The sequence below is a fragment of the Pinus tabuliformis genome, chromosome 1_2 (genome assembly GCF_031772625.1).
Source record: "Pinus tabuliformis cultivar Carrire ecotype Pingquan chromosome 1_2, CPIR1, whole genome shotgun sequence".
Taxonomy (NCBI): domain Eukaryota; kingdom Viridiplantae; phylum Streptophyta; class Pinopsida; order Pinales; family Pinaceae; genus Pinus; species Pinus tabuliformis.
This window is the reverse complement of record NC_142298.1, coordinates 795,889,625-795,904,209: the sequence shown is the minus strand read 5'-3', so window position 1 is coordinate 795,904,209 and position 14,585 is coordinate 795,889,625. Positions and strand designations below refer to the sequence as shown.

General features: G+C 39.7%; 1 pseudogene; it reads left to right on the top strand.

Moving 5' to 3' along the window:
* Window positions 1–365: 365 nt before the first annotated feature.
* LOC149208301 (DNA (cytosine-5)-methyltransferase DRM1-like) lies at window positions 366–964 on the top strand (annotated as a pseudogene).
* The last annotated feature ends 13,621 nt before the right edge of the window (window positions 965–14,585 follow it).

The following is a 14,585-nucleotide window of genomic DNA, read 5'->3' as shown; positions in this document are numbered from 1 at the left end:
TGCCATGTTTAAAGGTAAGAATTACGTTTTAATATCTTAAAGGATGTTTATATTTTATTTGAAATTTGACTGCAATCAAATTGTTGCAGATGGATTTATTGTTCGAGACCAAATGGCCCTTTTTCTAAGATTTTGATATATGAATTTTCTAAGTTCTATGAGAATAGACACAATGTGCCATATTTAAAGGTAAGAATTATACTGGTAGACAGAGTTCTTTGCATTGAAATCACCAAGTATAAATTATGTTCATTGATGTGCAGTGACTGGAGGTAGAAGATGAAAACTCATGTTTAAGAGAATATCGGAAAAGAAAGCAAGAAGATATTGTTTTGAACGATGGATAATCTTCAATAAAGAAGAAAATGCCTAGAGCGCAAGAGAAGAACATATTGAAGAACACAAATATCAGAGAAACAGTGCAATCTAAACAAGTTGAATTGAATGATGAACATTTAATGCTTCTGTATCCATCCCTAGAGGAACTTATTGGGTTTGGAGTTCCTGGATACCCTGGGCATGTGGAACATCGTCCAAAGTAGATCAAGGCATCTATGCATGGGCCTCCATTCTTCTACTACGAACATATGGCCATGGCACCAAAAGATGTTTAGGAGACAATAACTCATCATTTTCGTGGCATAGGGCCAGAGTTTGTTCACTCGAAATATTTTCAGTTTGTATGAGGCCAAGAGGTTATGTTCACAACCTTCCTATAGATGGGTGGTCTCGAGTCCTGACTCTGTCTCATATGAAAATCCATGAAGCATTGGCTCACATAAAAAAGTTTTGGCCTCCTTGGGATAATAGAGAAAAACTGAATTGCATGTTCTCAGGACGAGTCAATGATGTCCTATGCCAAGCTCTCAGGTCTATTTTGATAACCTCAGTAGGAAACCCAACATTACACAAGCAAAATGAAGGCGATTTTGGACTTTGTTTTCATTACCCTCCCAAAACCTGAACCTGACTGTAAAAACCACAACCCAAAACCCAAAACCCAAAACCCAACAAACTAAAAACCCATAAATTAGCCAAAAACCATAAAACCCACTCAGGTGAAAAGCCCTACAAACTAAAAACCCTTCAATTAGCCAAAACCCAAAAAACCCACACAGGTGAAGGTGTTTAAAAACACATACACAAGCATAACAGAGGCACAATATTCTAATGGAGGCTAAATGTGTTAAAAGAAATAGTATTCAAGATGGTAGGACAGTGTCCTACCTTCTACGTCTAGTTGATGTTTTTTCTGCATGCCAGAAAGCCACGGGAACCCCAGATGCTCCAAAAACAGTAGCTCAGACTGCAACAAACTGCAAGACAACATCAAAATGGTTAGATATCCCCAAAAATGCTGATAAAATGTGAAATTGAAGCTCATAAATTTAACTACAAACCTGAAAAAATATGTTCGGGGCATGAAACGACCATGTCCAACACCGAGTCGAGCTAAATTTGCCTCAGGGATACATGCAAGCGAATAATGAGCCCATACCACCAGACGGGGAAGAAAAACAAAGCGAAAAAACAAGACGAAACACACGAAAATAACTGAACAACCTCCAACACGACCATCTTTGCTGGTCCATAAACCACCACCCACATCAGTGGAGCCACTAGCCGCATCACCGACAACCGTAATGGCAGTGACCACCATTGGAGCAACGACGCTCAACTACCCGGCAGAGCGAATGGACAAGAACATGTCCCAAACAGAAATGAACGCAACAATGAACAAGGCACACGATACTCACACTAAACAAACCCTAAACCCCGCCTCCACCTGCCGAACCGGTACTCATATGTTGTCAACAGGTCACTGCATGCAACCCCCATGTGTCATACGAAGGGTGAGGTGCCAGCGTGGCAGGAGGGCCAGTTGACGTGGACCCGTTCAACCACTGGTGGCTCTCCCATATATATATATATATATATATATATATATATATATATATATATATATATATATATATATATATATATATATATATATATATATATATAATTGACATTGAAGAGAATGATAACAATTTATTAATTATTGAAAAAATAAAAAAAATAAAGTGGTCGAGACCTGGAGTGCTGCCATGAAGCCCTAGCCTTCTGCCTGTGCTTCGGCGCCTCTGCGCCCTAGATCCCTCTGCCTTGCGGCCCGCGGCTTTGGGCCCCCTGCCCTGCTGCGTCATTCCTAAGCTTCTCCTTTTGAGAGCCTGTGATTCTGTGTGGTTCGTTTGCTGTTGGGAGGGGCTAGTAAGCCAGGTTCGCCCCCATGGAGGTCCCGGGCTCACCCCAGGCAGGCCCTCTCCCCCCGCCCGCCTTCATCTACCGATGCCTTCTCTCGGCTCTTGGCCGGCTTGCCACAGAAGAAAAAGAGTGAAGTAGCCAAGTTTGTTAAGAGGCTCGAAGACATTCCTGAAATCTCCCTGCTGCCAGAGACCCCAATTCAAGTTGCCCTCTCCTTGGCTGAGTGGGCCCTCGTTGGCCAGTTCACCAGTCTATGGCCCTCTCCTAAGTCCACCGAGAACTGGGCCAACAGGAACTGGGATCCTCTGATCAAGAATAGTGTCACTTCTTACTTCTTCGGAAGAGGGTTTTTCCTCTTCGAATTCACCTCAAAGGACAACAAGGATCTGATCTTCCAGAATGACCCCTATTTCATGGGCCCCCAGGGCCTTTATCTCAACAGATGGATGCTGGATTTTTACCCTACAGTCGATGTTCCCACGGCTGTCTCGGTGTGGGTCAGACTCCCAAACCTCCCAGTGCATTGTTGGAACTAGGACTCGTTGAAGCACATCGGCAATGCCCTCGGGAAATTCATAGATCGGGCAAACAAAAAAGATCAATATGACTGTGCTCAAATCTGCGTAGAAGTAGATCTAGAGGTGGGTCTTCCAGAAGCCATCAATATCAAAGTAGGAAGCTGGACTCACTTGCAGAAGCTAGATTACGAGCAGTTGCCTTTCAAATGCCGAAAATGCCATGTCTATGGTCACTTCGCCAGAGGATGTCCATCCAATGCTGAACCAGATAAGGGTAAAGAAGAAGGCTGGAACCAAGTCAAGCGCGCCAGGAAAACCCAAAAGTAGGTTGGTCCAAACGGAAGAGGTCCCCAGCAGGCCCCTCCTCAGCAACCCCCTCCCAGAATGGACCAAGAAAATAAATTCGCCCCTCTAAGCTCACAAATAGAGGAAACACAGGAAGCACACAATCAAAAATCAACCCCCCCCGCTAAAGGTTTACCCTCTTCTCCTAAGGGGGTAAGTCTTGCTGAGAGTTCCAAAGGAAACACTGTCGAAGTCGAGGAAGTTGAGCAAGAATCTGATGGCTCGGAGGAAGAAGGTCAAATAGGAGAATCCCAAGCTTCGATAAGGAGATCCACAAGAAGTTGCAAAATAGATTGGGAAAAAAGAGAGCAGGAAACTTTCAAAGATAAGCTCCAAGGAAACCAGTCATCCCTTGAGAAGCTATTAGCATCAAAACCAAAGACGGTGAGAAACCAGCCCCAAGGCTCCAAGGGAGCCAACCAGAACTGCAAATGATGAAGATTGTCTCCTAGAACTGTAGAGGTATGGGGAGCAGAACCAAAGAAGTGTAGAAATTTTGAATAATATGACACTTATTCACAGAGATTATCCTGATTATAAACTATTGCGGAATACATGCATAATACATAACCTCCTCTACGTTGATCATTAATTTAGCAGCATTAAAAACAATGAAACATCAATCGCATGCACACATTAACACAGTATGTAACCCGGGGAAAGCTTACAGCTGAAAACCCCACACTATCTGTATATTAATGATTGAGAACATGTAACAATACATAGTACAATACTCCTCACAAGTATCCAACACTATCTCCACCTGTTACACACAAAACTAGCTCAGATCCGAACAAGTGACAGGTTCAAATCTCCTCCGCTGCTTTGCCTGCCTCCACTGCGCAATCTTGCAAGAGAATGAATGATGAATGGCTGATCCAAACTCCTATTTACCTTGGCTGATCCAAAATCACATGAGAACAAGCTATAATTGCCTTGGTATTGGCCCACACTGCGCAATCCTCATTGGCATTACTCAATCCCATGCATGTGCACAATCTCATGCACAACTGATAGTCACAACTCACCCTTTCACTTACCTCTCACACCTGTCTCCGTTGAACTGTCCATGCACTGAGTTAACTGATGTATTCTTTAGTTGATTTATGAGTTAATAATTAGTGAATTAATTAATATTTAATTCACACAACTCATCACTAGTGTATTCTTTAGTTAGACTAAATACAACTAGTTCAACTAAGTCAAACTGAACACAACTCCATCAACTCCACATCCAACTCCATAGAACTCACATGCATGAGTTCTAACTGAAGTCCTCCATGCAATAGCTCAACTAACACATAGGAAACCACGTGATTCCTTCTGTCAGCTGCATGTGCCACATCCGTAGCTCGAACTGAAGTGCTCCAAGAGAATAAGATAATGTTTAGAGTCCAAATATTACTAAGGGCTAATCTTATTTGATTGTTTCTATTTTTAGCCTGGCAGTCTAAAAATAGACTCTGATCACTCCGCTGTGAACCAAAAATAGAAGTCCATCCATCTATACAGGTTCTTGACCCATGAACCAATCTGCTTCACCTGTCTAGTGATGATGTGTCTAAGGAAAACCTTTCCCTTATTGAAGACTACATCATAGCCTCTGTCTTCTAGCATCGCGATCGACACCAAGTTTCTCTTCAGTCCTGGTACATACTTGACATCGGTCAAGGTAAGGCGAGCTCCATGCTCCCTCTGAAAAATAACCGTGCCTACACCTGCGACACTATACTTCTCATCATTACCCATCACTATGAGTATCTAGAGATCTTTCTCCTCCGAAGTACTGAACAAACTTTTGTCACCGGTCATGTGGAAAGAAGCTCCACTGTCAAGAAACCAACCACTTCCCACCATGGATGAAACCATGCATGCGAAGAGTGTGAAATCCAACTCAAACTGTGAAGCAAGTGCCTCACCTTCAGATCCTTCCCCAGATCCCTTCTTGGATTTCTTTCATGGACAATTTGCAGCATAATGGCCCAACTCATGACAACGAAAGCATCTCACTTTCAATTTGTCAACCTTCTTTCCATCATTGGAAGAACTGGATTCGGAAAGAGAACCCTTCTCCTTCCCCTTCTTCGCCTTACTCTCTAAGGCACAATTCTCCTCATCATGCATGCATGAAGAACTGTCTCTGGTGCTCCGTCTGATCTCCTCCTGCACAAGATCTGACCAAAGTCTCTCCCATCCTGGAAATTTCTCCCGACCATTGACAGAGTCCTGATAGGAATGCCAACTCTTTGGAAGACCAAGGAGAGCCAAGCTCACCAAGTCCTCATCATCGACAGTCACCCCCACACTTCTCAGCTCATCTCGCATTGGGTGAAATTCATGAGATACTGGGGCATACTGTCTCCATTCTCACACTTAGATGTTTCTGAGTTTATCCTTGAGCACCATTCCACCAGCTCAAAAATCAACCGCTTCTGATCTAAAATTCGTGAGAACAAAGTATTTCTCGTACAGAGATTGACTGTATGGGCTTTTATCGGATATCTCACCTTCCAAAAGAAGGATGAATCCAGAAGCTACCTGGCCCGATTACAGACTCTGCCTGAAGAAATAAAATGTAAACACTTTCTGAATAATAGATCTGATGATTAATCCCGCTTTGATATCATGTAGAACTTTTTCTACAAATCAACCAGCTCTAATACCATGTAAAAATTTTGAATAATATGACACTTATTCACAGAGATTATCCCGATTATACACTATTGCAGAATACATGCATAATGAATAACCTCCTCTACATTGATCATCAATTTAGCAGCATTAAAAACAATGAAACATCAATCGCATGCACACATTAACACAATATGTAACCCGGGGAAAGCTTACAGCTGAAAACCCCACACTATCTGTATATTAATGATTGAGAAAATGTAACAATACATAGTAAAATACTCCTCACAAGTATCCAACACTATCTCCACCTGTTACACACAAAACTAGCTCAAATCCGAACAAGTCACAGGTTCAAATCTCCTCTGCTGCTTTGCCTGCCTCCACTGTGCAATCTTGCAAGAGAATGAATGATGAATGGCTAATCCAAACTCCTATTTACCTTGGCTGATCCAAAATCACATGAGAACAAGCTATAATTGCCTTGGTATTGGCCCACACTGCGCAATCCTCATTGGCATTACTCAATCCCATGCATGTGCACAATCTCATGCACAACTGATAGTCACAACTCACCCTTTCACTTACCTCTCACACCTATCTCTGTTGAACTGTCCATGCACTGAGTTAACTGATGTATTCTTTAGTTGCTTTATGAATTAATAATTAGTGAATTAATTAATATTTAATTCACACAATTCATCACTAGTGTATTCTTTAGTTAGACTAAATACAACTAGTTCAACTAAGTCAAACTGAACACAACTCCATCAACTCCACATCCAACTCCACAGAACTCACATGCATGAGTTCTAACTGAAGTCCTCCATGCAATAGCTCAACTAACACATAAGAAACCACGTGATTCCTTCTGTCAGCTGCATGTGCCACATCCGTAGCTCGAACTGAAGTGCTCCAAGAGAATAAAATAATGTTTAGAGTCCAAATATTGCTAAGGGCTAATAATATTTCACTGTTTCTATTTTTAGCCTGGAAGTCTAAAAATAGACTCTGATCACTCCGTTGTGAACCAAAAATAGAAGTCCATCTATTTTTCCCAACATGACCATTCATCCATAAACAACATCCTGCAACTCATAGACCATGATCCATATTCTAAAAATAGACATAGTCTAAAAATAGACTTTGCGCCAAAAATAGCCTACGGGCCCACTTAGTGAAGGTGACTCCTTTCCACTAAGCTCCATCATCGCGTTGCATTTTCAACAAGAAGAAGCCATCATAAGTTTAATAAGAATAGAAGCTCCTGACATACTCCTCATCCACGAGACCAAACTAGAAGACTCGGTCTTCCTTTAGGCAAGTAAGAAACTCTGGAACAAATGTGAGGCGAAAACAATCTCAGCCCGAGGGGCTTCCGATGGGCTGGGCACTCTCTGGAACGCATGTAGTGGCCAATCTAGGGTGCTAGATTAGAATATATTTATTATCAACCAGGGTCAGTAAACTTTGAGGCATGCGCCTACAGTCTATAGACATAAAGGATCCCTAACTAAGTGTTTAGTGTGATAGGTTACAATACTTCTTTACAGAAGGTTAAGATATGTTTCCTATCACCTTGACACTCAGGTCACTCAACTCATCTAACTGTCCTAAAGACACTGCGTATTGCTAGACTGAGATTTTAATCCCCTTACAAGGATGATGTGCACAAAAGCTCTGTCTAGTTAACACTCAGCATTCATGGAAGATCAAAAGCATACTACAAATTTAAATACATGTAAACAGAGTCTATGAGGATGCTTTAAAAATATAACGATGCATCAGATCTCTTACAAGATATGGTTCAATGATCTTAACGATAAATCCTTTAAGCTATCACCATAAACACCATTCGTAAGGATTGCTAATTAAATCAACAAAATTATAAGCATAACTCTAATTACTATGCATGTTATTCAATATACAAAAACTACTAATGAAATGAAAATGACAGTATACCAGTCCACGCAGGGCTCGTCTACGTTTCAATGGTACACTGGAATACGCTCAAGCAACTAAGGTATTAACGCATGAACAATGTTATAATAAAACCGTGACTATAATCGAGTTCTGGTATTAAGTTCTGAAGATCATACAAAAAGCTCTGTTCTCAAAATGATACACAGAGATCACCAACCACGTAACTGTAACTATATCTGTGTTTTTAAAAACAATTAATACACGGTTTTCATTTGGATTGAATGTACATTCACTATGCAGCTGTTTCCGCTTTTACTATGGAATGATTTTTGGGTCATTTCCATTCTAAACCGATTTCCAAAAAGAAACAAAATGAAACCGGTTTGGGAAACCTATGGCTGTTGCTGCCTTTGTCACCAAAAGGCTGGGGCTTTGACCAGCGTTGACCGCATAACCAGGAGTGTTTGATTTGCTGTAGGATCGATGTTTCTCCATGCTTGTACATTCCAGTTTTCGTTCCTATCCATTGCTTTGGCTTGCCTGTCATGCCACGTGTCAGATGATAAACCATTTACAGGATGTTGTGACTTCATGTAACCTTTTTATTGAAAATTCCTAATTTCTAACATAAAAACTCATAAATTAACTTTAATGCAAACTAACAGCTATAATGCTATTAATTAATTGATTTCAAGGAATATAAGGGATCTATGGAGGAAAAAGGTAGACAAATGATGATGTTTTTAGAAGGAAAAGATGGTAATGGAATGGTACCAACATCTTCCCCAAGCTTAATGAATTAGCATGTCCTCATGCTAATCCTGATGTGCTGCCTCTAAACTCTGTCCCTGCCTACACCTCTGCTGCTTTCAACAATGCATCTAAGTTCTTCTTAGCTTGGGCATCTTTCTGAATGTGGAGCTCATGCTTTAAACTCTTGTATTTCTCCTTGAGGGATTTCTTTTGGTTATACCATTTGGTTTCCCACTTGCAAATGTTAGTTTGTTCAGCCTCGAGTTCCTTGATTTGCTCCCTCAACATCTCATTTTTCTATTGAGTCTCTTTACTCTGTGCTCTTAGCATTTCTTTCTCTTTCTTGATTACTTTTTCCAGCATGTTGGCCTCCATCAGTTCTTCTTTTAACTTTTCAATTTGCTTTTCTAGCCTCCTTTGTTTCTTAATTGTAGGTGGTGACTCTTTTTCTTGCCTATTGTTGCTCTCAGCCTCCATTTCGGCTTCTGGTTTAGGTTGTGAGTGAGCACTGCTCTCAATGTCCATCGGTACAGGTGCATTTGATTCTGGTTGGTCTTCTTGTGGCTGAGTCTTTTGTGCTCTCCTGGATCTTCTTGTCTAGGTAGTAAATTTTTTTTATCTTGCTCCATTTTCTGGGCATCCCCTTGTCTCATTTTTCTCGTCCTCACACTATTAATGGGTGGAGGTACATTGATTTATTTGCGCACAAGAATCTCTTCATCAATGTCATACGTAAATCCTGAGTGCTCTTGCTGTTCTTGCTCATCCTCTTCATCTTTGATTTGGTTGGTAGCCAAGAATTCCTTCCACGTTTTTCCCCTTCTCTGTAATTCAAATTCGATGAGGATTTTAATTAACCCAAAATGACATAAGCTTTTGTCTTCGTTACCCTTTCTCTTTTGAATAGTCTTTGACATCTTGGTCAAGCTCTGCAAGAGGAAATATGGTAAACTAATGGTGCACTGCCCTTTTAAATGTAACAATAGTTTGATATGGTATAAAAATACTATGTTGTAGCGACCCTCACAAGTAACAAATTTTTGGATGATATACACCATTTCGTCCCATGGATGCATCAGCAAGCTCCTAGGGACACCTTTCTTCCAGTTAACAGATGAAACCCTCGATCTGGACATGAATTGGGTCCATGATTTTTCTTTGAATTGTTTTGTCTTGAAGTATTTCTCCCCTTTTGGGCTGATCCCTAAGGATTGTGCTATGGTGTCTTCTGAGATCCTGAATGAAAAATTACCTATCAAGGCTTTCTCCCCATTGAATGTAAAGGAAAACTGTTTAGTTACTTCCTCATTGCTTCCATTAAACTTCTCCAAGAAGGGTAGCCATTGTTTTTCTTTTAAAATTGCAATGCAGTCATCGTGGTACTGAGAACTGTCAAATGTGCTTGGCTCTACCCTATTAGTCATTTTGATAGAGAATTTTTTTTTCTAACCCTCTTCGTTTATGCTTACGAATTTAACAAAGGTATTTTGGTTTGTTACCTTTGTCTTTCGCTCCACACTGCTGACCTGGTGGCACCCTCTGTTCTTCGAAACTAGCTCCTTCAGTGGCTTAAGCGATGGCCAGATGACTGTCTTGTAATTATGGTGGAGGTCGAAACTTGTAAACCCAAATGACTGTGTTTTCCTTTCGTAGCACTTGCTGCTCTCAGTCTTTGCTGTTGAAATCACAGAAGTCGAATTGCTAATATAGAACAACTGAGAATGAAATGAAATTTTTAACAATCGACTCGACCCAATTCATAGCATATTCATATTTTATGAGAGAGGAGTAGCTATACTGGGTCGTATGAATACCATCATGAGAACGCTAGAAGCATGTATGGAGTACTGGAGTATGATAACAGATAGTTGTTTGCATCAGTCGACTTCGTCGGGTGATCATGTTATAACTTGGCCGAATAGGGAGATGTTGGACTGGTAGTGGGGTTTGATTTGCCGATAAAGAGTTAATAACAAAGGTTGGGAGGGTGATATAATAGGGGATTGAGAAATCGTATGAAGAGTATGGGAATTTAAAAATTATAAAAATATGGGATAGGCTAGAGTGTTGGGAGATGATAGGGATTAAGAATATGATAAGGGGCGATAGGTATGTGGGTGTTTTTGAAATTGATCGTAGCAGTCATAGTCATCACATTTAACATTAAAAATAATCTAAGGATTTAAATGTTAAAAATAAAGGATACATTACACTTTTATTGGTTGATCAAGCGTTGAATTGGCATGCTAGGTAGGACTTGTCTTTCTTGACTGATCTTTGTTGTTCATGACAGGTCCCTCTGAGATGAATTTGAATGCAACAGGTCCCTTTGAGATCTGGAAAATGTTTGTGCAGCTTCTTTGAAATCTGGAAAAGAAATATATGTGTGCAGGTTCCTTGATCTTTGGTGTTTGATGAAGCCTCGGTGACAAGCAACCTTTGAATCTCTGTTGAAACTTTGTTGAAGCTTTGCTGAAGTAACTTGAGATAGCAGTCTCTAACAGGTCCCTTTTATGTATGTTGAACAGGTCCCTCTACTGTTGGTGCTAGTAACATGGTCTTCTAAACAGAACAGGTCCCATTGAATAGTGCTTTTAAACAGGTCCCTCTGATTAGAACAAAGACAAAAACAACTGCTTTATTGAAATCTGAAGTGCTGAAACAAACTCCTTGGAAATTTACAGTGAGGAGATGAGATAAGAAATCTTTGAGAATTTACAATGAGGAGATGAGATAAGAAAAACAAAAATGCTGATGCTTCTCCCCCACTAAAGTTTTGACTTGTCCTCAAGTCATTATTCAATTAATGAATCAAACAGGAAACAAAAAGAAAAGGAATTTTTACCAGCCAACGAATTGGTTTTCAAGTAAGAATTCTGGGTTAGAGTGTGCTAGAGTCTGGTTTTCACATCTAAACCATTATTATTATTATTATTATTATTTATTTTTTATTTTTTATTTCTGAATTGAAATGAAATGAATTGAGGCAGAGATACTACAGTTGAAGGCTGCAATATCTCAACCTCCCTTGGCTGAGATACCATTTGAAGAAAATTTTGCTTGCTGATGGGCCTATTGTAAAGTTTCAAGCGATGGCCATTGACAGTAAAGGGATGGCCTTCTCCATCAATGGTAATGAGCTTGACTGATCCATTGTCATAAACTTGAACGATTTCGTATGGGCCCATCCAATGTGTGGTGAATTTGGCTTTATGATCTCTAAATTTAGAGTCAAAAAGTAAAGCCCAGTCTCCTTCTTTAAACTGCTTCTTCTTGATATGTGCATCATGCCACTGCTTCCTTTGTTTTTGCATGAGGATTGTTGTTTCCTCTGCTTGTTGCCCATTTCATCCAGCGGGTTCAACTGCTGAATTCTTTCTTGTTGTGCTTCATTAAGATCAATTCCCAACTCTGCAGCCATCTTAAAAGTATGTATTTGAAACTCAATATGAAGCATTACCTCTTTGCCATACAACAACTGATATGGTGTACTTCCTGTAGTATTCTTCCATGTGATTCTATAAGCCCAGAGTGCATCTTTGAGCTTCTCTCCGCACTTCTTTCTGTTCATTGCCACAGTCTTAGTGATAATTCCTTCCAAAGTTTTATTTGTGGATTCCACCTGGCCATTGGCCTGTGCATGGTAAGGTGTACTTCTTCTGTGCTTGATTTGATATTTTTTTGTGATGTCCTTAACTAACTTTGAAGTAAACTGAGTACCTTGATCAGTCACTATCTCCCTTGGTACTCCATACCTTACAAAAATCTCTTCAAAAAGGAAGTTTACCACTGTTTGTTCAGTTGCCCGGACTAGTGCTTTAGCTTCAACCCACTTTGTTACATAATCAGTACATATTAGGATGTACTTCTTACCATTGGAAGTTGGATTAATGAGTACTATGAAATCTAGAGCCCATTTTTCAAATGGATCTAGATGTACTTGAGGCTGAAGTGGCATCTCATATGTAGTTGTTGGCCTACCCATTCTTTGGCAGCTATCACAACTCTTCACGTACTTCTTGGAATCCTTAAAAATGGATGGCCAGTAGTATCCAAGACTAAGAATATTGAATGTTGTTCGCTTAGCTGCAAAATGCCCACCACACGGTTCATCATGGCAAGATTTTAAAACATCAATTATTTCATCATTTCTTACACATCGTCTAATAATCATATCATAACCAGTGTAAAATAAATCGCCATTAACCCATGAGTATCGAGCACTTTGTTTGACAAGCCTCTTCTTTTCCTTTGAAGTAAAGTATGGGGGTGTTTTTCCTGTAGACAAATAATTGGCTAAGTCAGCATACCAAGGATTCACTATTGAAATTGAAAATAAATTCTCATCTGGAAAAGAATCTTCAACTAGAACAACCTCACCTTGATTTTGCAGTCTAGAAAGAAAATTTGCCACCTGATTCTCCTTACCTAGTCTATATAACACTGTGATGTTAAATTCGTGTAACAATAACAACCATCTGGTAACTCTGCCACTAGTTACTGGTTTATTCATTAAATGCTTAATGGCAGAATGGTCAGTATGTACAAAAAAATCATAACCAGTTATATAATGTCGGAATTTATTCACAGCATGTATGATGGCAAGCATTTCTTTTTCTGTGACTGTGTAGTTTAATTCTGCAGGTGTTAGATTTTTGCTAATGAAATAGATGGCATAATGACAAGACTCCTCTTTCTGGCCTAATGAGGCACCTACTACAGTATCAGATGCATCTGTAAAGATGTGAAATGGTAGGTTCCAGTTAGGTCCTTTTAAGACTGGTGTGGTTGACAACTTATTTTTGAGTGTTTCAAATGCTTGCTGACAATGCTCATTCTAGTTGAAAGGTGTATATTTTGCTAGAAGTTTAAACAGAGGTGAAGCTATTTTACTAAAATGTTCAATAAACCTTCTGTAATAGCTTGCATACCCAAGGAAACTTCTTACCTCTCTTTGATTCTTCGGAATTGGTAAATTGACAATGATCTAGATTTTTGATGGATCAACTTTAATGCCTTGAAAAGAAATATAGTGGCCTAATACTATCCCCTCATTTAACATCATAAAGCACTTTTCATTGCTCAGGGACAGATTAGCTTCAATACATCTCTTCAAATTTTTTTCAAGATTCTCTAATGCATGCTCAAATGAATCGCCATACACTGAAAAATCATCCATGTAAACTTCAACACAATCATGAACTAAATCAGCAAAAATAGCTAATACGACTCTCTGAAATGTAGCTGGAGCATTGCAAAGTCCAAATGGCAAAACATTATAAGCATAAGTGCCCCAGGGACAAGTAAAAGTGGTTTTGTCCTGGTCCTCTAAGGCTATCCTGATCTGGTTGTAGCCACTGAAACCATCAAGAAAAGAGAACGCTGATTTCCCAGCTAATGTGTCTAGCACTTGGTCAATAAATGGTAGTGGGAAATAATCTTTGAGCGTTGCTTTGTTCAATTGTCTGTAATCGACACAAATCCGCCACTTACCATTTTTCTTGGGCACTACTACTAATGGGGATACCCACTGACTGTCAGAGATAGGATAGATAAAATTAACTTTCAACAGTTTTTGTTATTCCTCTCTAACAATATCCTGGAGCATGGGGTTCATTCGTCTCTGCAGTTGCCTCACTGGTTTGATAATACTATCGGTATAAATATGGCGAGTTCATGTTTCAGGGTGAATTCCTGGCATATAGGTGTAGTCCCAAGCAAATGCTTTCTGGTATTTTCTCAATAATTGAATCAATTTCTCTTGCTGAGATGAGTCTAGGTGAGTGCCAATATTCAGAGTTTTTCCTGGACTAATCTCTATGGTCTTACTCTGTGTGTTTGTGATGGATTGAATGGGGAAAATGTCATGAAATGTTGTTTGCAAAGATTGAATGGTGCATGTTTCCTGAAAATTTTGTGCTAAAAGTTCATCTGCAGCATGATATTAGTCATTTCTCAAATCTTCGGAAATATCAGGTTGAGAAAGGAACAATTCTACCAAATCATTATTATTATGTTCTTGAAAATCATAGATTTGGTTGATGCTTAAAACAGATTGTACTTCTTCTTTGTCATTGTATTTATCGTCAAGCCATAAATTGTGTGCTACTGTTGGTGATTGTGCTGAGGGGTAAAGAGTGAGTTGTTTTCTTTCAGTTCCTTGTGAAA